Below are 13554 nucleotides of genomic sequence, written 5' to 3'. Positions count from 1 at the left end.
CGATTTGCAAACCCTATTTGATGCAAACACTTACCTCGTATCATGTGCAACACATCCTAGGTCGTGTGTTACGGACTTAGAGATTTCTAAACCCTAGAAGCAATAACATACCGAGCAAACCAAGGTGAGTTCACACTCCTACTAAGGCATGGGATTCCCGGGTCGTGGGAAGGGGATAAAGGTTACCATTGACTAAGAACGTATATATGCTTTTCCTAGACTATCACCCACCATTGTCCTCGGTTGTGAAGGATACGCTCCGTAGGTTAGGATAACACCTACGTGGTCATATGCCAATTACTGCCTCGGATGTCAGGCACACACGTAAAACCTACGTGTACGCATTACTTACTTCTATCCTCGCTACTGTTCTCGGACGAAGAACAGGGATGATACGAGTAGTTGATACGAATAGTCTAGTGGTCACATAACATGGGAAGCCCCCACCTGTATAACTTGTTATTGGCCCAGTAGAGCCACCCGTTACTTACTGTTACGCACTTACTTACTGTGAACTCGCTCAACTAGTTTGTTGATCATTCTGTTACATGCCTTGCAGATCGTTAGGTACTTGGAGCTTGCACTGGAGAAGCGGGTCGTTGTGGACAAGGATCGTGGTTTCTACGTTGAACTATTATGACATTTAAAACTATTAACTATTGTTGGATTATTTACTATGCTTCCGCTACATTTTGAAACTATGGTTATGTTTTGAACACCTATCGTATTGGATGGATGGTTTACATTTATTTCACTTAATATTAATTACATGTTCAATATGATTGGTGGCTTGATCCTGGTCAGTCACGCTCCCAAGCGGTGATACTCCGCAGGTGGATTTTGGGGGTGTGACAGATTGGTATCAGAGCCATTGGTTATAGAGAACTTGGTTTTGATATGGGAAAACGTTTTTATTAAAACCAGACTATAACCAGAACAGTGCTCTCAACGATCCACAACGACGCTTCGCTCCACGTGCAAGACTCGACATACTAGGTAATAAGGTTTATGTTTATTGCCTACATGCTAGAATTTGCATAGAACTTTGCTCGTAGTATGCTTACATTACTTTGCTTACAACTTGTTATTGCTTGAGAACACATACGTGCTTACACTTTTCTGTCATCGCCCTACTCGCGAACCATTCTCACTTACGTTACTTTTGCCATAAAGGTCATGGCCGAATATATCAACATGACACAAGCCCAGTTGACGGCTCTCATTAACGAACGAATTGCTGCGGCACTTGCAGCCATACAAGCGGGAGGTCAACACGCTCAGTTCCCTGTTTACACCTTCAAAAATCTCAAGGATTGCCAGCCTTGTACCTTCAGTGGAACTGAGGGGGTTGAAGGCCTCCTCCATTGGTTCGAGAGACTCGAAACTGACTTCGAGGTGCATGATTGCCCTGAGTCACGTAGGGTAAAGTTTGCCACTGGAACACTCGAAGATGCTGCATTTGCCTGGTGGAAAGCACAGGTTCAGATGTTAGGGATGGCAGCTGCTAATGCCACCCCCTGGAACGAGTTCAAGGAATTAATTAAGGAAGAGTTTTGCAGACGAGAGGACATCCACAAACTTGAGGTAGAGTTCCTCAACCTACAGATGGTGGGGTCTGAAATTGAAGCTTATACGAGAAGATCAAACGAGTTAGCCACATTTTGTCCTACTATGGTAGACCCTTCCACTAAACGCATCGAATTGTATCTCAAGGGTCTGGTGCCCGAAATTCAGAATCATATGACCACAGCTAACCTTGGCACTATCCAGCAAGCCATTCGACTGGCTCATCGTCTCACAGACCAGACTGTAGAACAGAACAAACTACCGAAACGAGCCAAGACTGATACTGCAGGTGCTTCTGGAGATAACAAACGCAAGTGGGATGAAAACCCGAGCACGGGATTAATTTTAGTCCAGCCTCTGACGCAGCAGCAAGAGATAGATGACTACCAAAGCCCCAGACAGCAGTTTTCTAGTAGTCATGGGCAGAAAAGGTATCGAGGAATTCACCCATGGTGCAACAAATGTAACAGACACCACGGTGGCCAGTGCAACAGGGTTCGTTGTCAGCGGTGTCTCAAGATTGGTCATGAAGCTAAGGATTGTCGAAACTCACGCCCTGTAACTCAAGAACCACAACGACCGCCTCAATCTTCACAGAATCAGCAGCAACAACAAAGTTTTAAAGGATGTTTTCAGTGTGATGCTAAAGATCACTACAAGAGGCATTGTCCACATATGAACCAGGACCAGACTCGGAACCACGACCATGGAAGCAGGGACGACAACGGGGAAAGCGTTGGGGGAAGCAATGGAAACCATGACGCCGGGGCAGCATGTACATGGTTGGTCAGGGAGACGCAATGAACGATATTTGAACTTATAACTTATCTTGGGTTTTCATTATTATGTTTCCGCTACTCAAACAAAGTTTGGTTTGAACATCAATTGTATTGAGTTTTATGAATTATTTTAACTACTTTACTCTATGTTTGTCATGATGGATGGTTTGATATTATTGAGCGCACCTGCCGTATTTATGGACCTTATGAACAGGGTGTGCAAACCCTATCTTGACAAGTTCGTCATTGTCTTCATCGACGACATTCTGATCTACTCCAAGAGTCAGGAGGAACACGAGCAGCGCTTACGTCTTATCTTGGAACTTCTTCGAAAGGAGCAACGGTACGCAAAGTTTTCAAAATGCGACTTCTGGCTTCGTGAAGTCCATTTCCTAGGCCATCTGGTGAACAGGGATGGGATTCATATCGATCAATCCACGGTAGATTCGATCAGGAACTGGCCAGCACTGCGTACACCGACGGAAACACGCCAATTCATGGGTTTGGCGGGGTATTACAGACGATTCATTAAAGACTTTTCGAAGATCGCACAGCTGCTTACTATGCTGACACAGAAAGGTGTCACCTACCGTTGGGGAGATTCCCAAGAGACCGCTCTTCAGTACCTAAAGGATAGGCCTTGCAGTGCACCTATTTCTCTCATTGCCGGAGGGCACAGATGACTTCGTGGTTTATCGTGACGCATCGATACAGGGTCTTGGTTGTGTGTTGATGCAACGGGATACGGTTAATTGCTTACGCTTCGCGACAACTCAAGATTCATGGACGGAACTACACGACGCACGATTTAGAGCTGGGAGCTGTTGTTTCGCGCTTAAGATATGGCGACACTACCTGTACGGTACCAGGTGCACGATTTACACCGATCACAGGAGTCCCGAGCATATTCTTAAGCAAAAGAAATTGAATATGCGCCAACGACGATGGGTCGAACTGCTTAATGATTACGAATGCGCTATCAAGTATCACCCAGGCAAGGCCAATGTTGTGGCTGACGCCCTCAGTCGGAAAGACACACTACCGAAGCGCGTGCGAGCGCTACAGCCTAATATTCAGTCTGATCTTCCTGCACGGATACGAAATGCTCAGGTAGAAGCATTGAAACCAGAAAACGTCAAGGCTGAAGCCTTACGCGGCTCGAGGCAACGGTTAGAACAAAAGGAAGACGACGCCTACTATGTAACAGGATGTATTGGGTCCTACCCTATGGCGATCTACGCGAACTTGTGATGGATGAAGCACACAAGTCTCGCTACTCGGTACATCCAGAGTCGGATAAAATGTACCACGACATTAGAACTACATATTGGTGGCCTAGCATGAAGGCCCACATTACAAATGATTGGCTTGTGCGAGAGTCAAGACAGAGTACCAGAAACCCTCAGACTCACTTCAGCAACCCAGGATACCACAGTGGAAATAGGAAGAGATTTCCATGGATTTTGTTACGGGCTTACCCAGATCCCAGCGTGGGGATGATACTATATGGGTGATCGTGGATCGACTCACCAAGTCTGCACATTTCCTGGCTGTAAAGGAAACGGATAAGTTCTCCACTCCCGCAGACATCCATCTTAAAGAAGTTGTTTCTAGGCACGGGGTGCCCATCTCCATATCCTCCGATCGGGATGCACGATTCACGACAGAGCTATAACAGTTACCATACCAGCATTCAAACCGCTCCATTCGAGGCATTGTACGGACGTAAATGCCGGTCACCTCTCTGTTGGGTAGAGGTGGGGGATAGTCAGATTACGGGTCCAGAGATTGTAGTGGACGCCACAGAAAAGATTGCACAGATACGACAACGCATGGCGGCAGCACGCGACCGTCAGAAAGCCTACGCGGGCAAGCGTAGCAAGCCTTGGAAATTACAGGTCAGGGACCGGGTTTTATTAAAAGCCTCACCCTGGAAGGGTGTGATTCGATTTGGTAAACGAGGCAAATTCAATCCACGGTATGTTGGACCGTTCGAAATCACTGAAAGAACAGGCCAAGTAGCCTACAGACTAAACCTAACAGCTGAACTCGGTGCAGTTCACAATGTATTTCACGTGTCAAATCTGAAGAAGTGCCTGTCAGATGAGACCCTCACAGTTCCTTTTAAGGAACTCACTATCGACGAGCGGTTGCAGTTCGTCGAGGAGCCAGTTGAAATCACGGACCGGGATGTTAAGGTCCTCAAACACAAGAGAATCCCTCTTGTTCGAGTTCGTTGGAACTCCCGACGTGGCCCAGAGTACACCTGGGAACGCGAAGACCAGATGACAGAAAAGTACCCCAGTTATTCGAAACCAATGCAACCACTACTGAGGCTGAAGCTACTACTACTGAATTTCGGGACGAAATTCCAAATCAACGGGGGGATGATGTGACACCCCAGGAAAACCAGTGAACGATATAACTTACCTAGCTTCCTCAGTGAGTGCGTACCAAATTTCGGGACGAAATTTCTTTTAAGTTGGGGATAATGTGACAACTCGAATTTCCAAGATTTCTATTTCGCATTTATTGCACGTTCTTGTATTATTTAGTCGATTGATTTCACAATTATTTGCTATGGAACGAGATACGTTTTGATACAACGAATTGTTTTGTGTGATTGTGCATGGTTATGTGTTGCTTGTGAAAGATTTGTCAAATAATGGAATGTGGTGTTGAAACTGTAATAAATAATACTTAAAGGTGTGTAGGGTTGATAGTGAAACTTTAACAACTCATAACCCTAATCCCCTCCCTAATCATTCACTAATCACTCTCTAAGAATCAAAACACGTACCCACATTCCCTAATCCTCTCTACAACCACCTTCTTATCATTCTTGGATTCACAAGTCTTTCACATCAAGTTTGATTGCTAATCCAACTAGAATCGAATCAAGGTAATGGTTTAATCATCGTTGATGCTAATAGTTTATTGATTATTTGAATTGTTGTTGTTCTTGATTCTTGGTTTTGTGTTCTTGGTGAAACCCTAATTCTTCATATGATGCACACTGTGATTATGGATTTGATTCTGATTAATGTGATGATGTTATTGCGTAGTATTGAATCGATTGACTGATGATGTAGATGCAGGATATATGAGAATATTGATTGTTGTTGTTGATCAGCACAATGCAAAGTATGTATTTAGGGTTTCACGATCGTAGGAGAACAAAAACGTAACTGATACAATCTCATGGAACAGAAACACTCGTATGTTTAAATTGGTTGTCTGAGGTTTGTGAACGAATGTAATTGTCTGAGTTTAATCTATGAAATATTACCCGAATTTGTTAGTGATTATTGTTCTGAGTTTATGTTAAGATGTTGCCTGAGTTTAATGTAATGCCTGAGTTTATATGTTGTTCATTGGTCCGATTTTAATTACTTGAATGTGTATCCGAGTTAGTTAAGGTTGCTTGGGTCCGAGTTTAATGAGGCACAACCTAGTCCGAGTTTCATCATGATAACCAAGTGTCCGAGTTTAATGATATATGTTAGGGCCGAGTTTATTGATCAATACTTATGTCCGAGTATAATGGGTTCACATGTGTCCGAGTATAAGGGGATCACTTTAGTCCGAGTTTAAGGACTCTTGATGAGGTCCGAGTTTCAATGTAATGTGGTAAGGGGTCCGAAGTTATTGAGGGGATCCTTTGTCCGAGTTTAAACACTTTAAAGGCTGCCCGAGTTTAAGAAACCCCCCCTAGTCCGAGTTTAACTCCCCAAAGCCCCTATGTCCGAGTTTAATTTCTAATGCATATGGTCCGGGTTTAGCAGCCCTTGTTTGGTCCGAATTTTATGTATTAAAGTCTTATGTCTGAGTTTAATTAAATAGAGTTCAGTCCGAGTTATATACAAGTGTTATGGACCGAGTTATTTGGTAAATATATGGACCGAGTTTTAGTATAAGAGACCAAGTAATGTCCGACTTTCAAACAGGGGAAGCCCCCACACTTGTCTGATGTTGTGCTATGTCTGATGCTGTGTAATTACCTGATGATGTGTAACTGCCTGATATTGCATAATGATCAATTTGAAACAAGTAGCTGCATGATATATTATGCTGATTCTGTTAAGCTGTGTATGACACCTTGATTCCCTGACTACGTTAAACTTGTGAAGTTTAGTTGATGTTAATCTGTTAAGTATGATAACGGTGATCCTTAAATTGTTATACACGTTACACTAAACTATGAAAACAAAGACGTGACACATGAATTATGTGAATATGATTAACCGTTTGTGTGAGGGATGAGTCTGTATATGTATAATTGTATGATTTTACATGCGTGAACATTCTATATGATATCATCATGTACACAATAAACACACAAGACACAACTGCTTGAATGACAACGATTTGCAAACCCTATTTGATGCAAACACTTACCTCGTATCATGTGCAACACATCCTAGGTCGTGTGTTACGGACTTAGAGATTTCTAAACCCTAGAAGCAATAACATACCGAGCAAACCAAGGTGAGTTCACACTCCTACTAAGGCATGGGATTCCCGGGTCGTGGGAAGGGGATAAAGGTTACCATTGACTAAGAACGTATATATGCTTTTCCTAGACTATCACCCACCATTGTCCTCGGATGTCAGGACGCTCCGTAGGTTAGGATAACACCTACGTGGTCATATGCCAATTACTGCCTCGGATGTCAGGCACGCACGTAAAACCTACGTGTACGCATTACTTGCTTCTATCCTCGGTTGTGAAGGATACGCTCCGTAGGTTAGGATAACACCTACGTGGTCATATGCCAATTACTGCCTCGGGTGTCAGGCACGCACGTAAAACCTACGTGTACGCATTACTTACTTCTATCCTCGCTACTGTTCTCGGACGAAGAACAGGGATGATACGAGTAGTTGATACGAATAGTCTAGTGGTCACATAACATGGGAAGCCCCCACCTGTATAACTTGTTATTGGCCCAGTAGAGCCACCCGTTACTTACTGTTACGCACTTACTTACTGTGAACTCGCTCAACTAGTTTGTTGATCATTCTGTTACATGCCTTGCAGATCGTTAGGTACTTGGAGCTTGCACTGGAGAAGCGGGTCGTTGTGGACAAGGATCGTGGTTTCTACGTTGAACTATTATGACATTTAAAACTATTAACTATTGTTGGATTATTTACTATGCTTCCGCTACATTTTGAAACTATGGTTATGTTTTGAACACCTATCGTATTGGATGGATGGTTTACATTTATTTCACTTAATATTAATTACATGTTCAATATGATTGGTGGCTTGATCCTGGTCAGTCACGCTCCCAAGCGGTGATACTCCGCAGGTGGATTTTGGGGGTGTGACAACCTTGACTATGTCAATTCCCCTTGACTATGTCAATTTACCTTGACTATGTCAATTCACCTTGATTATTGTCGATTCACCTCGACTAGGACACCGAAGCACTCAAGTGGTCACATAAGGACCATGAGTGGGGCTCGGCCGTACCCGTTAGATCTAACCTTCGTCCCTAATTAAGAATTAATGGCATTTCAAATTCGGTCTATGCTCACATGATCTAATTTACTCATTTCATACAGTTTAAACATTCACAACATTTATTCTACCCCCGAGAGTTATAAAACCGAAAACAGTTAAAGAAAAGGGGGACATGAACTCACTGTTTTGCGTCTTCGGTACTCGTAACCCAAATCTCCTCAGCAAACACGACTCCCTACAATGTACTAGGGTCTATTAGACGAACGGGTCGTGCTGTAACACCCTACACTTTCGTGCGTTGTTACTACTCGCTATACACGTTACGCCTAGCACCAGAGATGGGGGTTATTCATGTGAGGGTGATAGAGAGTGTAACGTCACTGAATCCTTCCCGCATGTTAGCCATCTCCACTAGCTTAGATATCAGTTCCCAAACGCCTCGTATACAGGTAGAAGTGTCAGACACGAAGTAGGCAAAGATAAGTTCCCTACTTTGTAAAGTGCTAAAGCAATGGCCTAGGTGTTGTTCTACCAGATGAAGGTGTGAACTCCAAGAGTTTATTTTTGCGTGGTGATCATTAGCTTGACCAACAGAGTCCACCAGGATTTCCATGCACTACAAGTCGTTATTACGTGGGCCCCCGTAATAATAAATTGTCTTGCACGGTCACCCCAACTTTCCCTCGTCCAAGCAGATGATCAACCAAAGAAGGGACACTACTGTCTATATACCTCTGACATTGAAAAGACTATTGCGGTGGTCCACGCGCTAACATCCATTATCGTTACGCGCGAATAAGCACGATGATTAATCGAATTAGGAATAAGGAGAATTCCTAGTAGTTAGAGGGGCACCTTTAAGATGAATACTTCATCTTCCTTGTCTGGTCAAGTGTGTCATCAATCTCGCTTCAAAAGCCACAGGGATGTCGTCCCGCTGATAAAGAAGTTATCCAGGGTTGCCTCCTCTGCCTCGCCATCACTACCGTAGTCAAGCACCTTCACAATCGAGAGGGAAGAGCAGCCATCTCCTACGGAAGCAAGCTCAGAATCTCATTTGGTAATCACTCCAGCCATGAACGCAAGGCTGATAGCTTCATCGTGTGAGTTAAGAACAATAATAGGATTCGGAGTCGAAGGCATCTTATTCACGTCAACAATTATTCCATACACTTATTCGTATGTATATATTAATAAACAAGCATGTTACTTAGCATAAGCAGGAAAATAAATGCATCATATCACATATAACTCTCGTTTGTCCTTTTGGGGGGGGGGTCATTTTGTCTTGGGCAAGTCTAACTCATGTAGACTATGCCTTAGTTGGCACTTTAATTTAGGGTATTCTCCTCCCTACTAATGTCCTTGTCATGTCTTTTCTCAGAAAAATGTTTGACTCATGGATCTTGGCGCTTTTGTGAATGCAATGAAAAACCTTTTGTGAAAATGTTCTTGTGAGAGAGTTCTACTGATTGTAGTCTAGACTCGAGAAGGAATCCTAGTTCACTACAATTGATGCTCTGATACCAAACTGTCACACCCTGACCTTTGCGGAAGCGTATGATGTCTGACTGATTTAATATCATTGCATTCAATCATAATAAATGACTACGTGATCATAACGATGTTCATCCATTCATTAAGTAAAAGTATTACAAATACCAGTTATTTAAGTTTCAAACAACACAACCTTCGACTAAGATACAATTTAACAAAAATGGATGACATCTAAACTTGGAATTTACTTTTAGAAACAACACCCTCGCCCAAGATCCAACTGGTACCTGAAATACATGTAATTTTGGAAAACATCAACAAAAGTTGAGCGAGTTTATGCGTTTTGTGTGAGTACTAACAAACTTGTAAACCTTTGAGAGACTCCTTTGAAAAACAGGTATGAAAAGCATTTATGAACATATCAAATAAATGTTTTACAAGGACATTAAAGCATGTGAGGACATAGGGAGCACTCGAAGTGAGTAGGCTTATACCCTTGTCGATTTCCCTCGACTATGTCAATTCACCTTGACTATGTCAATTCACCTTGACTATGTTAATTCACCTTGACTATTGTCGATTCACCTCGACTGGGACACCGAAGCACTATAGTGGTCACAAAAGGACCATGAGTGGGGCTCAGCCGTACCCGTTAGATCTAACCTTCGTCCCTAATTAAGAATTAATGGCATTTCAAATTCGGTCTATGCTCACATGATCTAATTAACTCATTTCATACCGTTTAAACATTCGTAACATGCATTCCACCCCCCGAGAGTTATAAAACTGAAAATAGTTAAAGAAAAGGGGGACATGAACTCACTGTTTTGCGTCTTCGGTACTCGTAACCCAAATCTCCTCAGCAAACACGACTCCCTACAATGTACTAGGGTCTATTAGACGAACGAGCCGTGCTGTAACACCCCGCACTTTCGTGCGTTGTTACTACTCGCTATACTCGTTACGCCTAGCACCAGAGATTCAGACCATAATGTAACTATATCGCATATATCACTAAATCGCAGTATTTTCGCATATCACGCATACTTTATCGCTATCACATCACAAATGCACTGCTGACAACCACGATGATGTCGAGTGAGGACCAATTCTACCCTCCTTGGTAACCGTTACATGTCGCAATGCAACGCAATACTCGAAAAACGCACTCGCAGGCACGTGTAACTCGACTATCACAGGATTTGAAATACAGATACGTATATACGACCCTTTGTGATTAATTATAATAAATAGATAAATAAATAGTAAATAAATATATGAAAAAGAGTGACCAAAACTATCGCAACGTGCAACGCACTAATTGAAATGCGGGAGCACAACCCGCCGGAGGTATCCGATCGAACGGGCCAACCGATCGGACAGACATATCAACCGATCGGACAGACTTGTCAGCCGATCAGACAGACATATCAGCCGATCGGACAGACATGTCAGCCGATCGGACAGACATGTTAGCCGATCGGACAGGCCTCTGACCCCTATCAACTCACCCTCTCCTCCTCTCTTGCCTATAAATAGCCTTGCCACTTCACTTGAACAGTGAAGTGACAGCTCTCACTCGACCAACACACTCTTGGGCCATTTTCTCTCGATTTCTCGCGATTCTTGTAAGTTTTCAACTCAAATCTTGTACTTTTATGATCTACACGCAATTCTACACCTTTCTATCTTTTAAATCTCGACTTTTAACCACCAAATCTACTAATTTGAGGTGTTCTAAGATGATGTCATCAAGAGTTCTTATGAACTTCAAAGTGTGACCTCATTTTACCATGAACAACTCAGATCTGAGTGATTTCCACATGTTTTTTATAACAATCCCACCTATAATATTATGTGTCTAATCAAAGTACTGTGTGATTCCGGGTTAGACATGGAAAAACTGTCAAGAGCGGTCAGATCTGATGGAACGGGGTGGTTCCCGGCCGTTAGAACGGGCCGAACTCGATGGAATTTCAGTACTTAACACGACGACACATCGTCTCAGTCAATTTCACCGGTATCCTTCCCAAAAACAATTGAGTGTGACATAATCATAAAATTTGAACGAATTGCCGTCCGATCGGACTGCTGTCCGATCGAACGGCAAATCAACTTCAAACCATCCGATCGGACAACATGTCAACCGATCGGACAACATGTCAACCGATCGGACAACATGTCAACCGACCAGACAACATGTCAACTGATCGGACAACATGTCAACAGATCGGACAACATGTCAACCGACCGGACAACATGTCAGCTGACCGGATAATATGTTAACCGACCAGATAACATGTCACCCGACCAGACAAGCATCAAAGTATCAATGTTCGACCGGACTGCTGTCCACACGAACTGTCTAACCGAACCAGCCCATCCGACCGGATGTCCATCCGATCGGATTCCCACTAGCCCTACTATTCAACTTTTCACCGTTTTATTACACCACGCCTCGCTTACGCAACCATTCCATGTTTATGCTAACTCAGGCGCACTCTAAATTAATCCAATCAAGTTGTGTTCTCACTAAATACTCACGGTGAGTATACTCGACCCCCTTTTTATTGCATTTTGGGTGTAACATATGTCACAATCAAATTCAATCGATCCAATGTCTAATCTATTTTTATCACTTGTGAATGACTGAATTACATATTTACACGTGATGCTAGTTACATAAGTGATAGGACTTTTACTCGCGAGGTCCCGCCTTAACTAGTATAGTACTATAGCACCCGACGGGGTCTAGTTAGGATGAATAGCAATCGCAATCGCATCTCGAGTGACTAGCTGGTAGTAATTGTCTGGTGTTTATGTGATAGCATATCCCGTTTATGTAAGTGGTATTCGCAGCACTTTTAAATCGTTTTTAATCTATTTTCGCTACTATCAAAACTTGTATACTCGCCAATACTTTTGTATTGACGTTGTTTTAACGTATGTTGCAGGTTTAGATCGCATGTCTTCATCAAAACATGCCAGGAAGTCAAGAAACTCACCAAAATCTAGGTTGTCGGATTTGCATTGTTCGAGAAAAGAAGAAATCTGTGATAACTTATGCGATTGTATTACTTGTTAGTATGGGATAACGAATGTAATAAATATTATCGCAATATAGTTGTTATGGATTCTCTTGAGCAATCTGATTCGCCTAGTGCCGCGCCCCGATGATTCTGCCATCGGTTGGGGTGTGACAGATTGGTATCAGAGCTATAACTATAGGGAATTAGGCAAGACTCGACCTAGTCCGAGTCGATGTCTTGGAAAGAACCTAGTCTATAGTCTAAGTACCAACGGGCCAACTCATGCGAACTTAGTAGGAATTGCACGGGCCTACTTGATACTCTCATTCGAAGTCGCTAAAACTACTACTTCGCGTGAACACCGCATACTACAATTTCACGAGAAGAGCCTTTCCTAAGGCCTGAATATTACGTAGCCTTTCCTAAGGCCGACACAATACACATGTTTTCGAAAATACTCGCATAACAAAACCGAGTGATCCAGTCGAGACCAGGTGTGAAAACCAAGAACTCTCGATGAGATCGCTCACTCAGCGCATTTTTCTAGCACGAGAACCTTTCATCGAGCTAGGAGTGACATCCACATCTCGACGAAAGTCTCCACTTCGAAATCTAGTGGAACTTACGAATTTATTCGAAGAGCATAACCACAATCAGGAACGAAGTGTTAAGTCAGGGGTGAAACCCGTACCTTAATAAACCGTTCCACTCCGTAAAATGGTGTTCGAAAAGCTCTAACCAAGGACTCGACCATAACGATGACTCGAGCCACGCGATGACTAGGAGGACGAATGCCATGAGCTGCATCCTAGTGGAAGCATAAGTCTTCTAGGTCAACGCGCATGCACGAACTTGTTGAGTATAGTTGGGTTACCTTGGGTAGTCGACGGCTAAACACCCGAGGCACTCCGATTATTTTACTAAGTCCATGACCTGCCGATTTTACGCTTTAATGAACTTAATTACGCTTTATGTGTCATTTTACGCCTTATCGATTTCTCGATTTATCAATTTTTGCTCCTTGTTTGACAAAACGCACAACTCGCACAGCCATCGCAATCTAAAATGAAAACCGAATGTTCACAATGAAACTAATGCATAATCTCTCACCTTCGCTCTCACTCTCTCACCTCAACACGTCCTCGCGCATTCTAAATTGACCTGTATGTGTATGATTACAAATTACATCTATATAAATATATATATGTATAAA

Source organism: Helianthus annuus, chromosome 17 (genome assembly GCF_002127325.2).
Source record: "Helianthus annuus cultivar XRQ/B chromosome 17, HanXRQr2.0-SUNRISE, whole genome shotgun sequence".
NCBI lineage: Eukaryota > Viridiplantae > Streptophyta > Magnoliopsida > Asterales > Asteraceae > Helianthus > Helianthus annuus.
This window is presented reverse-complemented; position numbering follows the sequence as displayed.